The sequence below is a fragment of the Melozone crissalis genome, unplaced genomic scaffold, assembly GCF_028551555.1.
Source record: "Melozone crissalis strain CALT ecotype California unplaced genomic scaffold, PUWL_Pcris_2 ptg000057l_1, whole genome shotgun sequence".
NCBI lineage: Eukaryota > Metazoa > Chordata > Aves > Passeriformes > Passerellidae > Melozone > Melozone crissalis.
Window position 1 is genome coordinate 361,425 of NW_026535835.1, and position 10,263 is coordinate 371,687.

Below are 10,263 nucleotides of genomic sequence, written 5' to 3' on the forward strand. Positions count from 1 at the left end.
TCTCCTCTCTCCATGTATATCTCCAAGCTACTTCCATCTTATTTTTGATCCTCCTCTGTCCCGTCCCAACTTCTTCTATAGACCCCAGGAGCAGCCCAGCACCCTCCAGCCCCTCCTGAGTCCAACATGTTGTTTCCTCTGCCCCTGAACCCCCTGGTCCCGCCCTCTAAACAACACTGAAGTTATCCCCGCTCTCTGCCAGTCTGGGTGATGGCCCTTTCTTTTGTTGCACTAAAGGGAAGGTGCCGTCACCCCAGTGTCTGGGTGGCAGCAGCAGCAAAGCCCAGCCGCCAGCAGCACTGGCTGAGCTCCATGGCCAGGAGCAGCCGTGGATGCCCACGGTGTGGGCAGGAAGGAACCAGGCAGGGGCTTCTGTGACCAGCGGCGGGGTCCCCAGGGCTGGGGGAGCCCAGGGGACAGGCAGCAGCATGGGGCTCCTGAGAAAAAGCAACCCCATTTGCTTAGTTTTTCACTTTTAGATATTAGAAATTCGTATAAATATTTCAAAATATTTTTTCTGTAGACAGACACCCCCAAATATTTCTTCCCAATTCCTACAGTAGTTAAAGATTTTTCTAAGTAGTTTTAGAATCCAAAAAAATGACCTCATTTTGTCTTAACTTTTCATTTTAAAAAATATTTAGAAATATGTCTTGTATAGAGGAATCCCCATATGTTTCATTCCTTTTTCCACAAGACATCTGTATTTTTGAAACTGTTTTTAGAGTTCTGGAAAATATTTTCCCCTTATACAATAAAAAATAAAATTGCATTTCAGTGGTAATCTTTATTTTAGGAAGAAGTAAGACCCCTTCAGCCAGCCAGCCTGCTGCAGAGGCTCTTTTCCCACAGGAGCTTTTTATCTGGTCACAACCAACATACATAAAACCTTTTCCCAGATATTTCCTGGGATTTTTTACAAGCTCACGTCTTAGTCTTCTCAGACAAACTTTCAGCACAGTGGGAATGTCTTCAAGTTACCATCTTTGTTTGCTTCTGGTGGAACTCCCTCAGTTCTAGAGCAGGGCCTTCTCTCAGCTTCCTGCTGGCCCCGGGCTCTCCTCCCAGCCTGCTGGGCTTTGTTGGGTGGCACAGCCTGTGCCAAGGGGCGGCAAGGTGCCTGCAGGCCCCAGCTCTGGGGGAAACGGAGAACGTCCTGCCCGCATCCACCATGCTGCCAGCTCAGCAGTGCAGCACAGCACGGGCTGACGCTCCCCATTACTCCCACAGGTGCAGCTGGAACCACAGCACGTGTTCCTGATTCCCAGAAGGGCCTTGGAAGGGCTTTCTGTCAGGGAACAGGCTGCTGGCTGGGGTTCCTGGCAGGCCTGCTTGTTTTGGAGCTTATCTTCATCTTATGCTCTGTCTGAATTTGGACTTACTTGAAGACAGTGAGTGTTTAGTTCACCTTTCCCTCAAAGAGCTTCTTTTGAAAGTCTACTGTACATAGGAAACATTCCCAGTGAGGCTGCAGTGTAGGTGTGGCCAGTCCATGATTGTCCAAAGAACTCTGCTGAGGGTTCTGCTGCTGCCCAGAGCTTTCATTGGCCTCCTAATTGCTGGGCCTTGTCCTGGGGGGCCCGCGGGGGCTGCAGCCAGTGCTGGCTCCCACTGAGGCTGCCTGGCCAAGAGCAGCCCCAGGGGCACAGGGCAGAGGCAAAGCACGGTGGGGAGGAGCAAGAGCAGGGACGAGATTGCCCTTGAAAGGCAGGGGACGGGAGAATGTCGCTTATCCGAGAGAGCCCCAAAGAGTGGCTGGAAGGGGTGCCGGCTGATCAAAGACCCCCGAGGAGTGGAGGGAGGGCGTATCGGCTGATGGAGTGTCCCGAGGAGCGGCTGGGGAGAGTGAGGGGTGTCCGTAATGGGGAGGAGCGGCCGGAGCGCTTGCACGGTCTGGTGGTGGGGAGGCTGGCGGGGCCTGTCGGAGTAGGCTCAGCCCGGCTGGTGGGCACGGCCAACGCCACCCACCCGCAGGACCATGGCGCAGTTCCTGTTCGAGGCGGACCTGCGCGGGCTGCTGAAGCTGGACACGCTGATCCCGAACGCGCCACCTGCGCGATGGCAGTGCAAGGCCAAGGAGAGCGGCCCCAGGCCCAGCCCCGTCAGTGTGTCGCCCATGAAGCCGGCCAATCGCTCCCACAGCTCCAGCAAGATGCTGTCCAAGACACCCGGTGAGCGCTGGCCACCAGCGGCAGAGGTTGAGTGAGGGAGCCTCGCCCAGGATGCTTGTCTGTAGCCATGGCGCTCTGGGTTCCCTGCCACGCTGCCCTACTGGCTGCTGCTCAGGCAGGGGGAGGTGGGCTGTGCTCCTGGCAGCCACCCACCTCCTTGCCAGCATGAGGGGCAGAGCTCTGAGCACTGGGGCTGGCGAGCTGCTGTTCGCCCAGCTGAGCCTTGCTGGCACAGCTGTATGCTAGGACGAGTGTGGGCAGGACTGTCAGCTGACAGCTTTACATCTTGTGAGCATTTTTGTATCTTCCCCTTATCTCTGGACTCTGGAATTGTTGCACTAGACCCAAGGAGTTGCACCACACAGTCCCTAACCAACTTGGTGGCAGGGAGGAAAATTTAAGTTAGTTGTGACTGGGTGGCATGAGACCTCAGAGTCCTACTTGTCTGGTGGGTGTGATGTGGAAGAGTGTTGGGTTTGCTCCCGTGAAAGCTCTAATACAGGCTGTTAAATAGCTGTAAGACAATATTTTCATATGTGAATGCAGGTAAATCTGGATCCAGAATTCAAAGCACCCCCACAAAGGCTGTGGGGGATTGCTACATTCCCAAACACAGCACTATGCAGATGGAGATGGCAAATTTCCTCCTAAGCAAAGAGAATGACCCTGCTGAGGATTCCCCTACCAAGAAGGTGAGCATGTGTCTAAGTTACAATTACTTCAACAACCGCTACTCCTTCCTGCCCCTTTACAGAGCAGTAAACTATAGGTTCTATCAAGTGGGCACGTGGGACTGACAAGTCCCAGCCATCACTACTTGCAGCTCTGGGCTTCAGGAGCCCAGGATGAGATTGAAGCTGTAGAGACTGCCATGCACTCTAAGCCCATGCTGCTTCTGGTAGCAAAATTTAGCTTTTGACTAATGAGGCTTTAAAATGTTGCAGGCAACAAAAATAAAAAGCTGTAAGCCTATGCAAAGTGAAACTGCTGGTGATAGCTATTCTAGGACAATGTCTCCACAGGGAACACTTCTGGAATGTTTTACACTGTGTTCTGAAATCTGTTTATGAAGCATTTGGTCGCTTTGTGGCTGTGGCTTTTCCCACTGACAATGACACTGAATTTGCCATTGTGTGAAAATGTGAGCAGGACGATGTATGAAAGTCTGAGGGAAAACTGCTTTGACCTGCCTCTGTGTGACTGACCCTTGCAGCACAGTCAAACATCTTCAGATTCTAAGAGAAGGGGACTTAGATGTCTATTTAAATTGCAGTGTGGGAATTGTTTTAAATGCATTGCACTGAGGGTGATTTGTCTCTGTAGGAGCAACAGAAAGCCTGGGCAGTGAATCTGAATGGTTTTGATGTAGAAGAGGCAAAGATCCTCCACCTCAGTGGAAATCCAGAGAATGCTCCAGAAGGTATGATGCAGGGTCTGTGTGAGCTGAATCAGCAGCAGAGATCAGGTCAGGGGAACAGCAACACAGAGGCTCTCTGTGTGGTCACAGGAGAAATCAACTGGTTTCTGAGACCTGTACAGGCTGGAGTCTCCTTTCTTACGGTTCCTGAGGTCGAGGGAGGGCATAACAGTTATAGTGAATTTATTTAGGAGAGTTGCTATGACTGCCAGTTGGTCACCTGTTACAGGGCTTGCAAGAGTCTTCAGGGTGGAGAGAGAGATGAGAATCTTGACCTCATGTTCAGAAGGCTTGATTTATTATTTTATGATATATATTACATTATTACTATACTAAAAGAAATAGAAGAAAAATTCTCAGAAGCTAGCTAAGCTAAGAACAGAAAAAGAATGAATAAACAAAGTTCTCTGTCTCAACAGAGAGTGAGACCCAGCTCTGCTCTGAGTGGTCAGTAAATCCAAACATTCACCCAAGACCAATCTTGCATCCACCTGTTGCATTCCACAGCAGCAGATAACCATTGTTTACATTTTGTTGCTGAGGCCACAGCTTCTCAGAAGGGAGAAAAATCCTAAAGAAAGGATTTTTATGAAAAGATGTCAGTGACAGTCACCTGTACTGCAGGTTCCAAACCTTCATGACGTCTGTAACAGCATCAAAGTATCTGCTGTGCACTTTCTAGCTTAAACTGCAACTAAATATAATGACATTCAAAACCCCAAGTGTTTGTTAAATTTGTTTCCATGAATGAGTAAATTGTAGCTCACCCCTGCTCAGCAGTTCATACTGCCAGTGATTTTCATGCACTGCTGGCTTGTGAGTGTTTCTCTTAGGACTTTATTTTCACTCCAAGGGATTCCTAGTTGGGTGAGCAGCACTCAGCTGGGAGGAAACTAACTCAGGTTAACAAACCTCTTCCCTTGCACACAGGCTATCAGAATAACCTGAAAGTGCTCTACAGTCAGAAAATGGCACCTGGATCCAGCAAGAAGAATAGCAGATATATTCCCTCAAAGCCAGACCGGGTCTTGGATGCACCAGAGATGTTCAACGACTACTGTAAGTAGACTACGGAGTTGAGTGCTGGGCATCCAGAACATTCTGCACTGGATTGCTGTTCCTAGGACAGTGTAACTGGGCTGTCTGTATTATTTTGTGTACCCAGGCTAGCACAGACCACTTCTGGAGTGTCCCTGTGTGGCCTTACAGGGACAGTGGTCTAGGGCACTGTGCAGATGCCTTGGAGCAGGGTACCTGGCCCCAGCAGCTGGGCACAGTGACACTCAGAAGGCTGCCCCTCACCTGTACGTGTGTGTGTGCACATGTGCACCCACACTTGCTGCAGCAGCACCGGTGAAGGGCAGGGCTCTCTAGCCAAGCATGGTGTGACCTGCATTGCTCTTTCAAATTGTAGATCTGAATCTCGTAGACTGGAGCTCCCAGAACTTCCTGGCAGTGGCTCTGGACGACACTGTTTATCTGTGGAATCACGCTACTAGGGAGATTATCCCCCTGCTGCAGATGGAGCATCCAGATGTTTACATTTCCTCTGCATCATGGATTAAAGAAGGAGACTACCTTGCTGTTGGCACAAGTAGTGCTGAGATTCAGGTGAATGCAGGAGTAAAACTAGAGGTGTTTTCAAGGGATTGACAGAACTGTGGGGCCTGGGGACAAAACCTTGGCTGGCAGAGGAAGGATGCCATGCACCTGACTTGTCTTCCCTGGTGTGGAGTGGAACTGCCCAGTGTGCAAGGCAGGGTTTGGTTTGGGGGTTTTCTGATAAGCAGCATTACCTTCTGTGCTATAGTCATGAGACTCACATTTTCTCTGTTCCCTTACTGAGTAAGCTGAGAGAGCCTGTGCAGTGAGGTTCCTAGGGCATAGAAACAGGATTGGGTTTCTTCTGAAGAACATTTTGCTTTGCCCCTCCAGCTATTGTTGCATTTATATTGCTGTATATCATATTTCTAGGGTCTCATACCTTCTAGGTGGTTTTCTCACAGCAGCTCTTCACAGCACTGTTGCTGTTGCTTCTCAGTCAGGGCTCCTCTCCAGCTCTCCCTGAATGCCCCACCCCCTTTTATCCCAGCTACCTCCACGAGCTACAGCTGCTGCCCAATCAAGGACATTGCAGCTGCAGCCCATTTACAATAACTAGAATCAGGGCAGGGTCACTTATACAATACAGAGATCTTTTACTGCAATACATATATTTACTAAGGCCCCTATAAGCTATGGGACATTGAGCAGCAGAAACGTCTCTGAACCATGACCAGCCATTGTGGCTGTGTGGGAACCCTCAGCTGGAACAGCTACATCCTCTCCAGGTAAAGCAGTGGGTCAAGGGCAGTTTCCAGTTGTTGCAAACTCCTATCCCTCAATCTACGTGTGGCATGGGTTAGGGATGGCAGAGAGAAGTTTGTCCTGGCTTGGGATTCTTACTCAGCCTTATCTGTTGGGGCTGTGAGGAGAAGGCCTCTTTCCTGTATTGCAATTTGTGCTGAAGTTGTAAAGAGCTTGTGTGGGTGTTTCACTCACACCAACAGACCTGTGTTGCTGGTAACACTGGTTGAAACCCAGTGGCAGCTATAGCAGTCTTGCAACAACAAAAATGGATTTGGGTGAAAATGTGCAGCCTGACCCTGCAAGCCTTCTCTTCTCTCTGCAGTGATGCACAGACTGGGCACATCCATCACCACGATGTCCGAGTGGCTGAGCATCACGTGGCCACCCTTGCTGGCCACACACACGAGGTGTGCAGACTCAAATGGTCTCTGGATGGCCGCTACCTGGCCAGTGGTGGCATTGACAGTCTGGCGAATGTCTGGCCATGCACCCAATTTGGGGATGGAGACTTTGCTCCTCTACAGACCTTCACTCAGCTCCAGGGTGCTGTCAAGGTGAGCACAGAGCTGCCACGGGCGGATACGTGTGTGCAAGGCAGGTATGCAGCACTGGCTGGGTGCAGGTTGCCTCTTGTATGTTTTAAAATGAACTCTCCTCTCTCAGGCCTGGCGTGGTGCCCATGGCAGATGAATGTTCTAGCCACTGGAGGTGGCACTAATGACAGACATGTCCGCATCTGGAACGTGTGTTCTGGCGCCTGCCTCAGTGCTGTTGATACCCGTTCCCAGGTGAGAGATGAACACCAGCTTGGAGACAAACACCTTCTGGCAGCACACCTACACAGAGCTGCTGGCTCCTCAGGCCCAGAGGCACGGGGAAGGAGGGGGACCATGCTCGCCTCCGAGTGGTGAGCATCAGCACATGCACCTTGTCTCACCTGTGTTACTGCCTCTTTGCAGGTGACTTCTATCCTATGGTCCACAACCTACAAGGAGCTCGTTTCAGGCCATGGCTTTGCACAGAATCAGCTGATTATATGGAAGTATCCAAGAATGAACAAGGTTGCAGAGCTGCAAGGTAGGTGGACAGGGCCTGGGGGGGGGGGCTGTTAGAGGTTGAGGTTTGAGGGGCCGTTTGCACTCCTTGGTTTGAGCCTGCAGCATCACTGATACAGGACAGTATCCAGGGCCATGCTGCTAGGAGTAAAGCATGCCCAGGGGGCTGTGGAAGAGATACCATTGATCCAAATGTATGCTTGGGGTCTGAAATCATGCTGCCACAGCCACTGGGGAGACAGCTATGCAAACTGGCAGGGCTCATGGGAGCATACAGGAGTAAATGTGCATGTGCTGATCAGCTCAGCCCTGATTGCACATTCCTTCTCCTCCTCAGCTCATACTGATAGAATCTTGAACCTGACCATGAGCCCTGATGGTACAGCAGTGGCCTCAGCAGCTGCTGATGAAACAGTGCAGGTCTGGAGCTGTTTTGAGATGGATCCCATAAAGAAGAAGGAGAAAGAGAAGGCAAACAGTGCCAAAAGCAGTATTCTTCACCAGAGCATCCGCTGAGAGCACGGGATTGTTGTGGGGAGGGGGATATTTGGTTTTACACGCTGTACAGTATTTTAAATGTTAATGAACTGCTTAACTTGACTTTTTCTTAATGGAGTCTGATGGAAGAAAAAGCCATGGCTCCTAAACCCAAGTCCTCCCTGAGGCTGGGGATCTGGGCAAGGAGTGGAGACCTAGGTCTTAAGGGCCAGTTTACAGGCCCCTGAGCTTAGCACAGCCTAGCAGAAGGATGCTGTGCAAGGGCTGCACTTCTGTTTCTGTCCCAGCTAAGATAGCTATGTAACCTGCCCCATCTAGATGCTGACTACAAGCACAGCAGCTCCACCACAGGCTCAACTGAAAGCACAGCATGGCTGTGGCCTCAGTTTGTGTTGTCCTGGCCTTTCTCACAAGCCCAGGGACACCTTCCTATGGCTCTGCAGGCAGATCTCAGTTTGTCTTGTTAGCTACAGGCAGCCATCACTGCCTGCCTATGGTGCTGGAGTAGAATAGCTATTGGAAAAAAAAGGAGGGAGAGAAATATGGAGCAACAGCTGTAATCACCCCAAAGGCTGGAAAGGGGCTGGCTCTGGCATAAAGCCTGATGCAAAACAAAAGGTTGGCTTACACTGTCACGCCCATCCTGGATGTCATGCAAGAGCCACACAAAGCACCACCAACCCTGTGCTCAGCCTTCGGTCACGTATTCTTCCAACAACTCTGATCTCCCTTCCCCTCCTGCTGACAGGAGGCCCTGGTGCCTCACTGAAGCTTCATGCAGGGGAGCAAGCACCAGGGCTCAGCTGACATTTATTGGAGCTTGACTCCCCTACACTTGGAAAAATGCCTTTTTTCCAGGCTGAACTGTGCTGGAGCAAGTTGCAGGAAATATATTTGAGCCCTTACCTGACCAACAACCAGCTCAGCCATGCTGCTTTGCATGGTGGAGCTGCAGTGTCTGAGGTTGTGGGGCTGCACCAGACCCATCACGCCTGTCCTTCAGCTGCACCAGCATTGCCAGGGGCTGCTGGGGACGCTGCACAGCTGATAAGCACCTTGGCCTGTACAAAGCAGCTCCACCAGGCCTGTGCCTCCCATTGGTCCTCAGTGATTAGCTGAGGGTGGATTATTAACTGTTTTCACCTTTCCCTCAGCACAGTACCACACTGTGCCTAGCACCAGCTCTGCCTCCTGAGCCTTACAGCAGCTGGAACCTTCCAAGGTTCTGACTTGTGCTCTGCCAAGGCCAGTGAGTGTGTAACCACACCCACCAGAGCACCCCCCCCACACACACATAAAGCTGATATGGGGGGCACAGTCTCAAAAAACAGCCACTGAACCAGCACCTTCCCAGCAGTGCTGCTGGTGCATCCCCATTTGGCCACCTGGGAAAGATCAGGAGGTCCAAGGATGGAGCTCTCCCTCAGACACAAATCCTCAGGCCACAGCTGTCTCTAAAGGGGAAGCAGGCAGGAACCCAGATGCAAGGCTGGGCTCTCACACAGAGCTGTGCTGTTGTTGTAGGAGCCCTGTCCCACACCCCTGCACTTGGTGCTGGGAGTTAGCACAGACTTGCCCTGTAGGGCCACAGCTGATTAGGCCTTCCCTGGTCCCTGACCTGGAAGGAAAGCTTTATATGCCAAAAAGTTCCTGTCATTTTTGCAGTCCCATGTAAGAGCAGCTCAGCTTTCTCACAGACTCTTTCTTTCTCCTTAGCACATGCCCCACACCCAGATGCTGTGCATTACACAGCCCTTAGAGGACCTCTGAGCATTACCAGAGGGTAATGATACTGCAGGGTCTTTGATCCCATGCTGGTATCCTACAGTCCTGGAATGAGGAGGAGCAGAGGAAGGAAGTGGGCACTGATCCAGCAGGCCCAGTAAACACAGCCCTGTAAGGTGTGAATTCAGTTCACAGCATGACAGCATATTAATTACCCAGTGCCATGGCCAGCCCATAGAAGAGCACAGCTAACAGTGTTATGAATAAGAAGCTTAACTAGGCCAATATTCAAGCAGCAATCAATTTATTATTTAATATGGTAAAGTATGAGCAATACAGCGCTGGGTATAGTGGGGGAAGTTTTCCCTCCAACTGCACACCAATAATTGAGGGTTACGGCTATTTATAGGGGTACCCATCAGTTTTTTTCAACAGTTTCTATTTCCAGTTTTTACTCATCAGCAATTTTTATTCCAAATTATTAGATCACAAATCTATACACTATTGTGATTTTAATTTCTCAGGATGTATCTCAAAGGAGTATCCCCAGATGGTGACAGTCCAGTTTCCAAAAGAAGAAAGACGACTCCCATCTGGTGGGGTCCCGCTCCCCAGATGTGTGTCCACCTTTTAATTGCAGAGACTCTAAATCTCATAACAGTGATGTCCAGCTTCCCTTTGGTCAAAACCATAAACCCTTGAGGTGATGTTCATCTTCCTTTCTCAAGCTGTTTTTCTCTGCTTCAATAAGGCGTGAGATAAACATATTTCCTTTATATATATTCCAAAGCTACAGTTTCAAGGATACAAGTAATATTCTAAAATTATACTTCAAAAGGTTATTATTGCAGAACTTTATGGATTAAATGCAAGCAAAACGCAACATCTTCAACACCTTAATTCCCATGCTCCTAAATCAACTAGGGTTAATTGCAAACAAAAGATAGAGATAGGTTCAAAGGCCTTTTTCCATGCTTTGTTTTCCTCAGTTATTATTAGAATTCACAGCTCTCCCATTGTCGGGGTCCACACATTTTGCATTCACAAA

General features: G+C 50.0%; 1 pseudogene; it reads left to right on the forward strand.

Annotated features, from left to right (window-relative positions):
• Positions 1-1,978: 1,978 nt before the first annotated feature.
• On the forward strand, positions 1,979-7,508 carry LOC128944254 (cell division cycle protein 20 homolog; annotated as a pseudogene).
• Positions 7,509-10,263: the final 2,755 nt, after the last annotated feature.